General features: G+C 30.9%; 1 protein-coding gene across 1 annotated transcript in view; it reads right to left on the bottom strand.

The window, feature by feature from the left end:
- The window catches only part of LOC129743684 (lipopolysaccharide-induced tumor necrosis factor-alpha factor homolog), a 69,231-nt gene extending 53,810 nt beyond the window's left edge, over positions 1-15,421 (bottom strand). The window contains exon 1 of the mRNA XM_055735772.1: positions 15,175-15,421. The gene's annotated coding sequence lies outside the window, so the exon portion shown is untranslated. The remainder of the gene's footprint in view (positions 1-15,174) is intronic.
- Between the last annotated feature and the right edge of the window lie 2,556 nt (positions 15,422-17,977).

Below are 17,977 nucleotides of genomic sequence, written 5' to 3'. Positions count from 1 at the left end.
TTTTTTTAAAAAAATTGACATGACTAACAAAATTAACAAAATTGACAAAATTGATAGTACTGACAAAATTGACTAAGACATAATCGACAAAATTCACTAAACTAACAAAATTGTTAAAACTAACAAAATTGACAAGATTGATAAAACTGGCTAAATTGTATTAAATCGGGTATTTGAAATAGTATTCTTAATTTTTAAACCCCTTCCATTTTGAAGTTACCATATGCTGTAACTCCAAAAGGAGTAAATTGAGTTAGATTATAATGTCATAGAAACGGAATCATACAAAATATTCCAGAATCTAGTCATTCAAAAATCTCCAATTAGTTGCAAATAATGATATTGATATGAAAATTATGATAATATTAAAAATACTTTTATCCTATTAAAAACTTTGAATCTTTATTTCCTACATTGTTTTTTGGATTTACTGCGTATGAAATTCATTAATCATAATTCATAATTTATTTTGTGCCATATATACTCAAATATAATTTACAGGCTGTAAGAAAGGCTACAATCCACTGTCAAGTGTATTAAATCGGGTTTTTTTTTTAAATACTCGACGTTTCGATAAGTTTTCGTGGTCCTTTTCAAGGGAATTATCAGTCTGTTGTTCTTGTTAATGTCATATTCATCGAAGGGTTAGGAGTCCAAAATTCGCTGGTACTATTTTCGAACGAACAAAAAAAGATTAGTGCTGTTTTTCTACGGTCTCACTGCACATCAACGTTACAATTTCAAAATGAAATGAAACGTTGATGTGCAGTGGGACAGTAGAAAAACGGATGATAATAGCTTATTTAAACTTTTTATTCGTTCAAAAATACGAGCAGCAAATTCTGGAGTCCTAAACGTTCGATGAAAACGACATTGACAAGAACAACAGACAGAATTCCCTTGAAAAAGGCCACCAAAACTTATCGAAACGTCGCACACAGGGGTAAAATATGAAAAAGGCGATCAAAACTATTTTCCGCCGAAACTATGCGTTTTAGACCTATAGTGTCTTCGAGACAAATGACCAACATTACAAGGACTAAAAAAATATTTTTTTTTTGAAAAATTGATTAATCCACCTAGTAGTGAGTTAGAAAAACTAACTTTTTTAATATCCATTGTAGAGCTATATTGTCTGAGAACAGTTTTTAGCTAGTACCAATTCTAGCAACTTTGCCAAAGAAGTCATAGCTGTAACATTAATCGTTTCAAAGTTATGACAATTTTTAGAAAAATATCATCAATTTTCAGTTTTTTCAACATAACTTTTTTGCGCATGACTTTTCATATAAAATATGTTCTAGAGAGTTTTGAAGACAGAAAAGTTGTACACTTTTGCTGAATATACTGTATAAAAATTTTGAAGTTTAAACGAGATATCTTAAAAATACTTAACAAAAATAGTCATTTTGAACTGGTTATATCTCTTGAGTTCGGACGAGTTCGGTTACATATTTTACACTTTTTGAATTAAAAAAGTATCGGCTTTCAAACAATTTACAATGCAAAGTGGCCAATTGTGACCTTCATAGTGAAAATGTAAATGGAAGAGAGCCGAAAGTGCAGTTTTTATACTAATTTGAGCATAACTATTACTATTAGGCTGCAATATGTAGGATTCCTAACAGTAGGCCTACTTGAACCACTTGGACTTGAGATGGTAGATGGGCTCAAATTAGTATAAAAACTTCATTTTTATCTCACTTCTATTGACATTTACACTATGAAGATCAAAATTGGCCACTTTGAGTTGTTTATTGTTTGAAAGGCGATACTTTTCTGATTGCAAAACTGTAAAATATGTAACCGAACTCGTCCGAACTCAGGAGATATAACCAGTTCAAAATGACTATTTTTGTTAAGTATTTTTGAGATATCTCGTTTAAACTTCAAAATTTTTATACAGTATATTCAGCAAAAGTGTACAACTTTTCTGTCTTCAAAACTCTCTAGAACATATTTTATATGAAAAGTCATGCGCAAAAAAGTTATGTTGAAAAAACTGAAAATTGATGATATTTTTCTAAAAATTGTCATAACTTTGAAACGATTAATGTTACAGCTATGACTTCTTTGGCAAAGTTGCTAGAATTGGTACTAGCTAAAAACTGTTCTCAGACAATATAGCTCTACAATGGATATTAAAAAAGTTAGTTTTTCTAACTCACTACTAGGTGGATGAATCAATTTTTCAAAAAAAAATAATTTTTTAGTCCTTGTAATGTTGGTCATTTGTCTCGAAGACCTTAAAGGTCTAAAACGCATAGTTTCGGCGGAAAATAGTTTTGATCGCCTTTTTCATATTTTACCCCTGTGTGCGTCGGGTATTTCAAATCAAAGTTGTTTGATATACTTAAAAGACCGAAGCAACAAAAAATATTTAATTTAATCACGTTTTAAAATGTTTACTGGGAATTAAATAAAAATGCATTTCGAAGAGAATAGATTTAGAAAACAAAGTTGGAATATTTTATTTTGTTTCAAGAGTATCTACTAGAGCCCAAAATCAGACATAAAATCATATTTAAACTATTTCAGACATAAAAACTAAATTTTAAATAAGTTCTATTTTGAAGTTTCTCAATTATAACTTAATATAAATATTTGTTAAAAAAACAGAACATTTCATCATTGGTAGCTTAAACTAAAAAAAATGCAGGTTCGGAAATTTGTTTCTTGAATAATCAATAAAAAAAAACTTACAGAAATTAAAATAAATAATGATGATTATGTCATTTATTTAAGACCTTTTAACCTCAGAGGGCACTCGAGTCTGAAAAAAATAAAAGAATCCATGTTTTGTTGTAAATATTGAATGCTTCTAGCAGCAAACACTAATTTTATACACATTGTGCATTAAAATTAAGCTTTAAAATGGCTCCAAAATACTTCGAATCATTTTTCGAGCATATCATAGATGAATTTAAAAAAAAACAATGGTCGATTAAAACAAAAAAATTAAAAAATTGAAATAGGTTAAACGTTTTTGAATTTTTAAGCGCAGGATTTATAAATTAAAATTTCAAGCTTGGAATATGCTCTTAAGCTTTGAAGTATTGGATCCGGGAAAAAGATAGAATATTTTAATATTTTTTAGATTGATAGGCTTTCAAGAAGATGAAGTTTTCAGAACACAATAGTTTTAGAATTAAAACACAAAGACAAACTGCCTTACAAAAAAAAATTATACAATGTGAATAGTAGAACTAGAAATTTCGGTAAATTTGTTTGAAAATTTAAACAAAATATAAAGATTTTTAACATTTCAAAACAATTTTTATTTCAATAAAAACGTCTTTCCATTTAAAAAACTTCTTAAAATTTTTAAAAAACAACTCAAGAAAGCAACATTTTAGGTGCCTATATTTTAATGATTGATTGTAGCGTCATCGAACCTGAACCTTTTGCCATATTTTCTCTATCACTTCTATTTATAATAGGCTTGCCAGGTACATTTAGAAAATAGCGGGACATTTCACGACAAAAATGAGAGACACAGCCGAAAATAGCGGGACGTTTTAGAAACTCATAAAAAAGCTTGACTATAAGCAAATTTGTATTTACATATGTATACCATTAGCCAAAGTTGTTCATAGAAAGTACATAAGACTCAGTTTTTTTTACATAAAAAAAATTACATGCCACATTGTTCTCACGCATTGACACGTTATTTGTGATAAAATATTTCGAGTCGTACATGTAAACGGTGGATTTGATACCGTGTAAAAAACTTTTGAGTAATTTGTTTAAAAATTGGTTTGTTTGGTAATTTGTTCAAAAATTTGAAAACCTGAGAAAAAAACATTTGATTTGTTAAAAAAAATCTAACTCTATGCCCAAATAAAATAATCTTAATCTACTTGCAGTCTCGATCCAAATTCTAGTTGAAGTTTGAAATTTAGCTCTTGATAAAACTGCAATAATAATATTAATAGATTTTAACGGGATATTAGATGAATGTTTCTTTATCCGCAAATTCTTTTCGTAAAAATGATTTCCTTAAATAAAATCCTGTGGATATTGATGTTTTTTTTTACTAAAATGAAAACTGTCTGACTTTGGCAACAAATTTGAAATTTTAAAATATAAATAACAATCAAAATTATAAGTGGCAATTTGCAATCTGATTTTTGAATGTTAATTCTGTATCTGAATTCTGAACCTGAATATGAATTCAGGTTCAGAGTTCAGCATTAATATTAAAAATTCAAATTTAGCTCATGAATAAGTAAACATTATCAAGTTTACTAATAATGAAACTGAATTTTGGATTTTTTCCGAGCTTTAATAGATTTCTGAAATGTTAAAAAACGGATTTTGAATTCAGATTTCCAATAAATATTTTGATACGAGCCAAGAATTGAAACTTGTTTCAGGGCCTTCAATCATCAATCTAGTATTTTAAATTTGATTTCTAAGGTTTCAATCTGAATTTTTTATGTTATTTTTATATTTTCAATTTGAAAAAAAATATAAATTTCGTATAATGACTTTTACTTAAAATTTTCAATTCTGGATCGCCATTTTGAAGTTTTGGATTCTGCAGAAGAATTAAGTTTAAGAACTTCGAATCTGAATATGAAACAAAAACTCAGGATAATTTCTAAAGCTATGATCATTTAGAGTCCGGGCAGGTATTTTCAGATATCTGAATAACGTGTGTTTGACAAATTTACAATGAAAAAGGATATGGTAAAAATATTTTTGCACAATCACCTCGGAAATCTTTCTTTGTCGACTTGAAAACTTATGAACTGTTGCTTTTTATGAAATTTTTTGGCCCAATTAGACCAGAAATATAAGAAAACTCACTAAAATGCTTACGTTTTTCAATCAAACGAATAATTTTTAAAAACACACGTTTGTAACTGCCTGAATTCCAGATGATCATAGCCTTAATATTGTGTTTTTTTTTTTCATATTCAGAAAATATATTATTGGATTGCATAAGAGTCAAAAAAATTATGGAAATAATTTTGAATGAAATGAAAAACCGAATTTGAATAACAATTTCAAAATACCTTTCCAATTCTATTTTCTAATGATGATGATGTGAACTGAAAATCAAGAATCCTTAATCAGATACTAAGTGCAAAATATGAAAACAGAAATATAATTAAGATTTTGATAATAAGGAACCAGAACCCTGAAATGATTTTAAGATATTTAAACTTAGTATTCAGAAATGAATTTCTATCATCAAGTGAGAAATTTTGGAGATCTTCGCAGAATCTTACTGTTAGGAACTTTAGAGTTATTCAGTATTGTCATATATGAACAATGAAAAATGCTGCTTATTTTGCGAAAAATACGTAATTGAAAGATTATCTGTGTTGAACCAATGAATCTAAATTGAGACTAAAGTTTGATTTTTCCAGTGTAAGGCAGTGAACTTTTAAAAATTTTCTAAAAAAAAGTGGCACATTTTGAGGAAAAAGCGGGACAGCGGGACGTTCAACAAAAAAGCGGGACATATGCCGCTTTTGCGGAATGGATGGCAAACCTAACTTATAAGTTTAAAAATGTTTAACAGTTCAAACATTTATAACTGATGAATCAACTAACTAACATGAAAAACAAAAACTGATTCAGAATAAACTTTCTAGCATATAAGTATTCAATCGAACAACAATATTAAGCCTATACAAGGATCTTAAAAAGTTAAGTTCTACAATTCATTGAAATTTGAAAAGATAGCATGAATTTCTGCTATTACTTGAAAAAGTAAAAAAAAGGTTTTATTTCATTAAAAAAAACTGTTGAAGACTGCAAAACGTTTTGACGTTCGCTTAAATAAACATCAAAATTCAATATTCAATTTCTTTTAAAACTTCTTTGAAAATTCGTTAAAACTGCCGTATATTAAAGAACTGTGAAAAGTGAACCGAAAATTCAATAACTATTTTCACAGAAGTCACAATTACTTTTCTTAACGGGAAAGGCAAAAATTTATCGCCGAAATCGGGTTTTTTTTTCAATTTTTATAACGTTTTATAGTTTTGTCAAAAAAAAACTCGGATATTTCTTTATTGACTTTCATCATATTTTGCAAAGTTCTTTCAATAACATTACCTTTACAATCAGACTTATTACGATTTTGAACTCAGGGCACCCAAATTAATCAAAATATCTCTTATTCTACCCCTTGTTTGCACGGCCTTGCTTCGTACATTAGTAAGAAGTGTATTAAAAAAATGCAATATTTTTTTGTTAGTAACAAAATGAATGCATGGATGAAAATTGATGAACCCTGTTAATGTGATGTGTATGTGTACAAAATTTGGTGACAATCTGTCAAGTGGTTTTTGAGATAGCGTCGAATACTGAAGTTCATTAACAAAACTTTTTGGGCAGTATCGAGACAAATCCAGAAAAGTTCCAGTGGGAGACCCAAAAACAGCTGGAAATCAACTATTAGACCAAAGATCACACGGTAAATCGATTAAGAAGTCCTAGAGAATCCAATAGTGAGCTAAAATTTGAATAAAATTAAAAAAATAATTGCTTCCAATAAGTGAGAGGAATGTGAGGGTTTTTTTTTTCAAGCTCAATCCGAAAAATTTTCTGACTGGTACGTCTACCTTTCTAAAAAATAGGTTTTACTTCATTTCTTCAAAGTATGCATGCTCCTCAATGGTTAAATAAACAAATTACGGCGGTCAAATTGTGTGCAAAATATTTAGACTGCTTGTGGGGCGATATTTTGAAGAATTTCAACAGAACAGAAAAACGAAACTGCAACATACTCAGTCCTTCATGACGATTGACACGATTAATGGCTTAAATTACAAAAAAAAACGCCCCCAAATGCAACCGTTTTCTCTTAAAACCGTTTCAATAGGTCACACAAAGTTTAGAACCTGCTTAAATTGGATCTTCAATCGTGTCATAATCGTGTGATAAAAAGTGAAAAAAAAATATTTTTATGCTGAAGGAGAACAATCGGCTTAATTTGTTATAACTTAGGCCAAATTCAAAATTTCGAGTTATTTTGAATTTCAAGCTTCAAGAAACAGAAAACGTTATCAAAAACAGCCTTGATTTGAAAAAAGGTAGGTTCATGGAATGCATTATACATGGCAAACGTGTTGCTCAAAATTGAGGTCGAAAATTTTGTTCATTGGACGCTATCTCAAAAACCACTTGACAGAACTTTACCAAAATTTTCAGATGTAAACATTACATTACTAGGTAGCTGCGCTGAAAATTTCATCTATTTTCATCCATGCATTCGAAAGTTATTCACAAAAACAAAGGGTTGTTTTTTTTTCGAATACAGTCCTCAGTGACAAATATTAGATGTTTCTTCAAAATCATTCAAATAATAAAAAAAACAATTGATTTTGAACAAATTACTGAAACGTTAAATTTATTTGGGTTTTTATCTGTTATATATTGAAAGCCTAAATTAAAATCGGTTTTGACACCATGATTGATCAACAATATGAACCAGGGAAAACAAGTAGAGTAAAAACATTCATGAATGAAGCGTTGCCCTGATAATATTTTGATTCTTAGGTTTGGTTCTGATCCTTATCATCGGTGTAGGTTTAATGTGTTTGGTGCTACGCTTCACAAACAAATGCTATAATCAAATGTCATAATACAATATTTTAAAAAGGTTAGTGTTGATCGTTATCAAATCGATTGAAATGAAGTCGAATGAACTATTCTTCGAATTCATTCGAATTCGAATGAATTCAATGGAAATTTTAAAGTAGCTTTTGATGTCATTTCAATGTGTTTACTACATTTCTAGTTTATTAAGGTTAATAAAAAAAAAGTACGATGCGATAATCAGTCGTTACAAAACTATGATAGTAATCAAACACTAATAATCCTCTATAAAAACTCATTAAATTTTGCCATAAAACCACACCCTCAAACATTCAGGTTATGGAGTAAAATATTAAATAAATCAAATCGGAAGCTTAAAACTGTCGGTGAGTAAACTCAGCAGCAAGTCGCAATATAAAGGTGGATACTTGAATTTCAAATGTGATAATGCATCTACTATAAGCTCGGTCTAACAGTTGTAATACCATTTGCATACAATGCATATATGTACGTTCTATCCGTATAGGTTTGAGTTTGAATCGCACTCGATGGAATTGAACAGGAGAGACAGTAAACTTATTGCTTAGATAAATTTCATTACCTGTCAAACGGTCATGTGTCAGGTGTAGATCAATATTTTAGCTTCCCGATGGAGTGATAAGACACGTTGATATCTATTTTAGTTTTTTTCCAATGTTAGAACCGATACAGACAGAAACATTTGGATTCGAGATTCGTAAATCAACTGAACATGTTGACAATGAGTTTTTTCTTTTTGGAGGAGCCAGTCAAAATGACGACAAAAAAGCATCTGGATAAACACTTTCGAAAATTACCTAAGCTTAGAAATAATGTACGAGTTTATTCGTCACAAACATATTTTGGTTGTGGTGCACAAATCCCTTTGGAAAATGAATGTGTTTTTGTAAACTATAATTTAGAAAAATTGATTTAACAGTTTTTTTTAAATATTTTTCAATGGTTTCACACTGGAATGTTTTTTTTTACAATATTTACTAAAGCGGTGAATCATGGTTTTTACCATGATTGATACTCTAAGAATCTTGATTTGTCTTACATACCCACAATTTAATTTTTAACTTATAACAAGACTTTTTATTTTGAACTAATTTCCACCAACCTGTATTTGAAACCCTAATTTCTTTAACAGTTTTGTACTTCCTCCTTTTTCCTAGTACATTTAGCAAAAAGATAATCTACGCAAAATGTCAAGAAATTTCATAATCTTTTTAAGCTTCCAAAGTTCTGTGTTGATCTTAAAACGCGATATCCGGAACTCACATCAACATATTAATCTTGATGAAGTTTTTTTCTCTATTTGGAAGCACTATTTTCCATAGTTTTCTTGTTTTTTTTACTCCACCAGTTAAATTTTAATAACAGTCACCCCGACTAGGAAGATTATTGGATTAATTTTTTTTTTAATATTTCAAGCTTTGATAGTTTAAATTTGATAAAGTTATCGTTTTTGTTTTGAATCCATAAAGTTTTATTTGTTCTTCAACCGTTTGGTTACAATAAGGTGTTTGCATGTACATGAACATAGAGAAAATATCTGTTATGAAGAAAATTCTACCTAAAACCCTATCACTTCAGCCAAATTCAAAATTTATGTTGGAATCAATCGGAATAAATCGGTTAAAAATCTAAATGGATCCCAGACTGAAAATCTTGACTCAGAGCTAACATCAATACTTTAGAACTTATCTGGAGTTCAAAATTAGATATAATAGAAGATTTTCTAAATATTTTCAGTTGTAAAATAGGACAACTAAGGCTCCAGTTATTGAATTTAAGATATTTCAATTTTTTTTTCTATTGTTTCATCATATTTTGAATTAGACTAGTAAGCCAAAATTTAGTCTTTCAATTTTAAACTCTGTTGTCAATTTTAAAATGGGAACTTTTAAGTTCGTTGAGTTAGATTAATAAACAGAAATTTATTATTTGGAGCTAGAAAATGCATTTAATTTGAGATTGAAATTTGAGATTTTTTTAAATGAGATTTATGTCTTTTAGAATTGAGGTGCTAAGGGTGCAAGTGATTGTTTCTAGAAAACTTGCCTCAAGGGTTTCAAGGTGCTCGTTTTTTCATATAATTGCTGAATTCAGTAGTTTTAATTCAATCGAAAAAATGTTGAAAAAATTATGTAAAATTCGAGTTTTGCGCCGAACATAGATTAAGATATGAAGAAGCAATAGGTATACTGAACTTAGAATAGATGATTTCGCAAAAACGTTCATTCAACAACAACAACCAGATATGTAGGTATTGAAGTTAAAAATAAACTACAACTTTTAAATTTTAAACATTCCTGGTTTCTAGCAGTACATTTCAAACCACAAGCCTAACTTGTAAACCAAAATTTTGACAATATTGTTTAATTCTAGCGTATTTCACTGCTTATTTGGAAGCTGTTAAAACATGGGATAAAATAAAAAAAACTAAAAAAAAACTGCTTTGCATAGTCAATGAGTTTGTTGATTTCTATAATCTTTGCGAAAACATTCCATGCAGTTACTTTTCAATAGATTCGGATTCTTTCATTTTGAAATAGTTATTTTTTTTAAATCCTTGAAAATACTAATGTTTGAAAGCAAAATTAATCTAAGGAATAAAAAAAATGAAATAAATGAAGATAAACTTCTTTCTAAACTTTTTTTTTAATATACTGGTTGATTTAATACGCAAACATTTCTTCTTCCATACAAATATAAAAAAAATTTAAACGCGTTGGGTTCATTCAGGAATCAATAAAACATCTTAAACTATACACTGATGTTGGGTGACCCAAAAGGCATCGAAAAAACATATGAGCAAAAAGGCAAGTTTTGTAGAAGTCTAATGAACAGATTTTATATTTTGCTGATTTGAGCGAACTTTCAATGTGTCGGTTTTCCTTAAAGCTCTCCACTTTGTAGCCTAAGGTTTCGTTCATCGAATCATGTGTTCTGAGAGTTGGTTTTTTCTCATTTTAGGAAAATCAACTTCGATTTTAGAAAACATGAAAACAACATTGTACTTAACATTAATATCACAAGACACCAACAAAATATACATTTTTCAGAGTTGTAAAAAACTGAAAAAAGCTGACTATGACTAATTTGTGGGCGCTGATTCTAACTTTGTTATAAGTTTTTTTTTAACAGATCTTGTTTTGAAAATAGGTCAATTTGTAGAACATTACGAAGATGTGGAAATAATAGGTTTAATTTAAAAAATCAACTTTCCCAAAGACTGCAAATAATTTTGGATTCCGCGGAAAAAGTTTTAAAAGTTTTTTTTGTTTCTTTTTCCCAGTTCTGCAAAATACTAAAGTTCTATACAATTTTTAACCAAATTGAATCTTAGATATTTCTTAAAGCAAACTCAAAATCAGTTTTACTTTTCTATGAAGGTTTGTTGGTTCTTCAGTTATGTATGATCGATTTAACTCAAAATCGATCAATTTCAAAATTTCCACATGCCCAATGCCTGCATCACCAAAACAAGAGTAGATAAACAAAATCTGACAATTGGTTCGAATCCAGGTCGCCAAAATCTTCAAAAAACAGTTATTAAAACTTAAACACTGAAAATGCTGTTCCCCACTCAGCAAAATATTTCTAAAAGTATACGCAATCTAAAACACGAGTGATCTACTTTTTCACAAGTGTAATTCAAAAATAATAAACAGTAGTTTTCCGGTTTTATTACGGTCAACAAAAATTTCACCGTGAATTTGGTGAAAATAAAAACTAAAGTGGAAAAATGTATTTTTATCGTATTTAATCAATATTTATAATGTTTTCAGTAGTGGAAACGTTTTGTATCAACTGCATCAAAAAAGTTATTTTCAGCAAATTCAAATTTCAATATTTAAATTTTCTACACCATTGATTAACTTAAAAGTTCACCTTTCCGAAAAAATTTTGAAATTTGCTCAACTTAGACTTTTAAAGTGTGTTTCTCGAAATTTGCTTAATGGGCTGATAATCCTTTTTTTTACATACATATGTAGAAAAAACAGAAATCTTAGTCCTTTATACATATTTTAAAAATAGCTATCAGAATTTCATTTTGATCATCCAAAATTATAAATTCAGACAATACTAAAGGCTATCCAATCAGGATATCGCACGTGAGCCTTTCAAATAAACAAATTAAAAGAAGAAACCAGAGACACTAATCTCTTTTTAAAACCGCGTAATCTTAAATGTTGATTTTATTAGAGCGGCTACCAAAGCACAAATAACAACACAAGCATAAGCGTGACGTTAAAATACTTATGTCAATTGTTACAAATGTTTTTTAAAATGAAAAAGGCGAGTTTAAACACTACGCAGCTAAAGCAAGTAGTTCAATGGTATTAGCATATTAACATAAACCATAAAAAATATTATGAACAAAGATGCTCTACGCTGCTTAGATTCGAGGTGATGGCTTATTGTGCGGAATAAAAAAATATCGCTTTCGCAGTTAATGTTGAATTCATTCCGGACAAAATTCTTTCAAAATTGAATTAAAAAATGGTAGGTTGGATAGTTGAAATAAAAAAATCAGAACTAAAAATTCTCTTTTGATTGCAGGAACGGTAGATTATTGCAGTTACAAGGATTAAAAGCCGAATCATTGTCGAAATTTTCTGAAATTTAGGATTACTATTGATTACTATTATGCTCCTGGGATTCAAGAAGGCTGTTGATGCTGATAGGCATCATCGTCCTGCTGGGGATCGTCGGAATCAACTACAATTTCAGCTGCCCGTATTGGTGGGTGTTTTTTTGTATGCAAAGTATCGGAAATTTATGATAAATAAAATTACTCATGTGGCTATTTATTCAACGACAACACCAAAAATCTGATAAAAAATATACACAGTGGTAGAATTTTATATCAAAATTGATGTTCCGTTTTCGTGCATCGTTTTCGATCTAAAATTACACGAATTTTTCTTACTGTGCAGTGTAATGTACTGCGAATAGGAATTTTGTGTAACAGTTTGTTTCACAGATTTATCATAAAAAATTGGCACTAAAATGACTTTTTACAAATCTAAAATTTGTTCTTTAGTTTTTTCATAGACATTTTATCATACACAGATATTAAATTTGTTACTAAAAATTCACCATTAAATTCCCTTTGAACTCCAGGACAGCTTTCGTGATTTCATAGCTTCAAAATATCTAGGCATTTCTGAGGTTATTCGGTTCTAATCAAATTGAATTTGTTACCCAGAAACCATTTTCTGTACAAAGAAAGGTATGTAAGTCAATTTCATTAAAATTTGTTGCATTGCTTATTCTTTAAATATGTTGTATCTGGATTTGCTCTTGGATTATATCGACTTTTTCAGGCGAGTGTTAATACTAAAAATCAAAATTTACCAGTTGTCGAGACGTTTCGAGCTACTCTGGCTTTCACTCCTCTTCAGTAGACAAAATTACTGGCCAATCTTCTGATCTATTTTGATTCTGGACCAAAATCAAAGTAGTTTAAACGATGGCCAGTAATATTGCTTACTGAAGACAAAGCAGCAAAGCAAAGAGCGAACTCCATAGTATTTTCGAAACAACTAGTAAATCTTTTTTAAGTAGGTATGTAGTTTTAAACTAGAAAGAGTTTATGTTTTCGTACAGAAAAACGCATGACATATTTAAGAAACATTAAATCGCTAAAGTAAATTTTTAGTTTTGATCGTCATTTGTTTCTTTTTTGAATATTTTTTAACTTTTCTCTAGTTTTCTACACGCTAAGAAAATAATACATACTGGTGCCGTAAAAAGTACATACTTTGAAGTTTGACAATTTTTACGGAAATGTGTGATTCAGAAATTACACACTTTGTCCGTTCTACCTGTATTAAGTGGGCCATAGACTACACAACATTTGCACAAATGCGATGAAATTCGATGAGTTCTGTCGCTTTCAACAATTTGCATCGTGTATGGTACTGTTCAAATGAGCGTGCAAACAATTTGAGTACAATCGGTCGGGATCGAAATATTTTATACAAACAACCCTCTGTGGCATGGTAAATGGTGCTGTTTGTACAAAATTCAGGCCATTTACTCAGCCATAGCCGGGGTGGAGGGTTTTTTTTGTTGGTGTTGCTGTTTGCGACAGCAATCATTTAGATTCGCTTGAAGTATGTTCGTATCATGGGTGGGCGAGCATAGAATCAAACAAACGTCGTGGAATCACCGAATTTGCACAAGCCATTTGTGTAGTCTATGGCCCGTTTTAGAAAGTCCTTTTTGTAGAAACAACTACAAAGTGTGTAAAATTGAAGATTAAGGCGTATTGCTTCTCATTAGCGCCCGCAAAAAAAAAAAATAAAATCATCGGTCAGTCTTATAAGCATCCTGCTGTTGCAAATATCAAAGCATCAAATTTTGTGTGCCTCGCGAAAACTTCTACGAATGGAAGACTTGCTTCGAATCATTTTGTTGCCCAAGGTTAATTTGTTAAGTTCTGTTGTGTTTGTTTTTTCCTAAGAATATTTATTATTTTAAGATTATAGTTGATGTTCCTCAGCAGACCGATTCACTATAGCAAATAAGGAGCTGGACCTCTTGAACAAACTGAAGAAAAAAATTTACTTAGGAGACTTGAAGGCTATCCTCTACGCCATGGGTTGCGGAATCAATCCAACATGAAAGTAAAATGTCTGTTTGAATTAACTTTAAAAATGTTATGAGTTATTTATGGTCTATCGCTCCTCATAATCCTAATCTCAAGATTTTTAGTCAATAAAATCAGTCGGTCATAATTTCGTCTTATTGTAACAGTAGGAAAAGTTATTTGCAAAATGCTTTGTTTGTTCTAGGTGCCAAGAGACTTTTGTATGAAGTTTGTATGTATTTGTTATTCATAAACGTTCATGAATATTTTCAGAATTTAAAAAAGAGTTAATGAAAAAATAAATTTTTCAATTTCCAATTTTAAGCTTAAAGTGTAGATATGTAGCTAAAACAAAATAAATTTCAGTGTTTTTATAATCAGATACTTTCTCAACTAATTGTTTATTTTGGAATTCGATTCATTCGAAATTTCATGGATGCAGTCAATAATTGTAATTAATTTAGGAATGTATTTTTTTTTAACTAATCTGATCAACATTTGTTTTCACATAGCTTATTAAATATTGGCTGTAGTCGTTTCATGTGTTCAAAAACTAACAACTAGTCAAGTTTGGTAATTATGCGATTTCTTCTATTTGAGTTAAATTTTGTGTTTTTGTTTCACTTCAAAATCTATAGAAACAGACACGATCTTAACGAGTAGTTATTGTTAGAGATTTTCTAACTTCCAGGGCCATCAATCAGCCGATAGGCCGGCAAAGTTTATGGGCTCGCCCCGCCCGGTTTCTCTCCTGAATGCACTTGTTATGAAATCACTCGGCTTAAGTAAAGTTCATTGAAAAACAGAAACTGCAAAACGCAAACATAATAAAACCGGTTTGTCTTCTTGTTGTTGTCCAATTTGACCAATTTGCATGCGTCAAAGCTACTCTAAGATGCTCTGTGCGTTGCTCCTCAATTTCGGCACATTATGCGATGATCCATGGATAAGAGAGAGAGCACACACTAGAAATTTAGTGATCGGACACTTACACTTTCTCCCGCTCGTGAAATCCTAAGAAACGCACTGATGCACCGCTTCCCTTTTTAAAAACTCTTTCGTCGAAATCGAACCACTAACCGATATTGGGTAAAAGTAACTAAATCCAAAAACAATCAGAAGTTCCCGCTTTCCAGGCCGATTGTGGCTAAAAGTTTCTCTTCCAATAAGCACTTGTCTTGTGATGATTTTTTTCTTTCAACGATGAGGCGAAATCGCGAGTCCGTATGCCTTGAACGACCGAATCGTACTGATTTCGAACGCTTTAACTATCTTCCACAATATGCATGCAGTGATTCGCGCCCGACATGGTCCAGCTAGTGTAGGGGTCGGCAACCAGTGGATGGATTGTAGTGTTTAAGGATGACCCAAACAGAGCTCAACTTAATTTAAAAGCTAAACTAGAATTGAAATCAATGTGAACATTACTGAAAGATGTATAAAATAATATTCCTTCAAAATGGTTGAGCTTAAAGCATGTTTTGATAAAATCATTTCGATAAAATCATTTTTTATTGGCACGACTAGCAAGTCAGGGATTATTGAATTTTAACTTCTTTGGACCTTTGGTTATGCAGATGCTGATATTGCATTTGGCTTTCCACATTCGTATCTAGAAATCATTGCAATCCTCTGAAGGACTCTTCAGGTGAATAAACCTCAAAGTAGGTGAAGTTCAATTTTTATAATGGTTGAGGTTATCAAGAAAAAATACATAATATAAGAACACAGAAAAAAAAATGTTCCCGAACTTTGTATTTTTTCATCCCACAAAAAGGCTGAAAAGTTTTCAAATCAGCTTAATTTTGAAACTGAGAAGTATTGAGAAAATCTTTATTTTCAGGAGTGTTGAATGCTATGAGAGCTTTAAAAAAAGCCTGTTAGGCTTATAAACAAAAGCATGTTTTACGGAACATTCACGAAGGAATTCTAATTATTTTAGCTGATTATACCAATCATCAAAGCGTATTTGATTTTTTTTGCATCAAACTATAAATTTAATAGACTTAACTATAAATTGATGATTGACCTAACGCAATCATCCATGAATAAAATAGATTCAAATACAATTCTATGATTGATTTTATGCATTCAACTATAAATTCGTGTAGACCTATCGCATTCAACTATAAATATGTTAGATTCAACTGTTATGGTAGATATAATTGATTAAACAGTTAGTTTGATTGATACAACTAAAAATGTATAATTGTTTTAAGACAGTGAACTATAAATATAGTAAATTCAACTTTATTTTTATGATTGATTGTGGGAAACTTGTATAATTACTACACATCAGTATTTTTTCTAACGCAAAATAAATTGCTCAGGTCCACACTTAAAACGTTCCGTTCGATAAACCTATTATAATAAAAGAAAAAGCCACAGTTTCACATTCAAAGAGCCGCTGGTTACCGACCCATGGGCAAATGGCTTGAATGATTGGCTGGCTCGCTGCCGGTAAAGTGAGAAAGCTCGTTCAACGTTAAACTGCAACAGGTAGATAGGTAGGAACCTACCTACCTGTTGCTGTTTCTAGCGTGTTGTTTGTGGTTTTTTCTCCCTAGGAATCGAGAGTTGAGTCTTCGACGTGGTGGACCAGCTGATTGAGATTAAAGGCTGAGCTTGAATCACAGTCGCGCCGCCTGGCTTCAACATTTTCCGGAAACACAACAATCACCCTACATGTTGCCCAAGATCGGTCTGATGCAATGTGCTCAGTTTATGTTTACGGATCACCGCAACACCAAGCGGACGTCACAATGTTCGGGGGTGCGTCATCAATCTAGAGACGCAAAACAAATCAATGGATTCCACTACCTACTTTTCAATTACCGGCATGAATCATCACTTCTGCTCTTGAACAATCGCTGTTAGGTTATCTGTGTGATACAAAAAACCCTGATTGTCGCTTTTTATGATGAGAATGTATGATGGAATTGGACCATTGTTGAAAGCGTCTCAGTCATGTTTAGAGATGGTGGTCAATATTACATTTGATAAATTTCCTACTTTGAGTCATTTCAATTTCCGAATATTTTTGAATTTTTAAGAAAAAACATGCCAATTTTACAATCCCTTAAACATGTCAACAACCATATAAGCTTCCGTGTGGATGTCACAACCCGCTTTTTTTTTATTTATTCAAAAAACTCAAATTGTTTTTTTTAATATCGAAGAGCATTTCATTTCTTTTCTCAAAAATTGAAAGTCATAATTTTGTATTGTGACCATAGGTTGCAGGCAGTTGATAATGGTTGTGGTTGGGTGATTATGATGGTGGCAAAAATTATAGACAAGATAGAAGGTTCTGTATCTAATGCACAACTGGTTTTCTTGAGTGAGAATTAGTTGCCAATCACACGCTTTCCAGAATATTCTGGGTCAATTTCCATGTGAACGGACTTGATGACGCAAAAGCATTTTTTCGGTATGGGAGAGGTGGGCTGTATGCGTATACTGAGGAGAATACCAGGTCCCGGCAACGATACAGGATATGTCTATATATCGTGTGACCAACATCTGTTAACTAAGTGTTGGTGAATCTCGTTTTTAAGCTTTTTTTCCTTAGATTTAAGCTTTTTTTGCCTTGAGAGCATAGGAGATGAAAGCTCAAATCTGAAGAAAAAAGCTTAAATCTGTCAAAATAGGGGAAATCAGAGGGGAAATCTGAGAGATGTGCTCCATACGGTTGGTATAACATTGCCGGGATGTGGAGAATACTTATTTTCTACAACATTAAAATAATGAGTGAATTTCATACAACAGGAACATGAGCTGTCATCTGTACCTATA

The sequence above is a fragment of the Uranotaenia lowii genome, chromosome 2, assembly GCF_029784155.1.
Source record: "Uranotaenia lowii strain MFRU-FL chromosome 2, ASM2978415v1, whole genome shotgun sequence".
Classification (NCBI taxonomy): domain Eukaryota; kingdom Metazoa; phylum Arthropoda; class Insecta; order Diptera; family Culicidae; genus Uranotaenia; species Uranotaenia lowii.
This window is presented reverse-complemented; position numbering and strand designations above follow the sequence as displayed.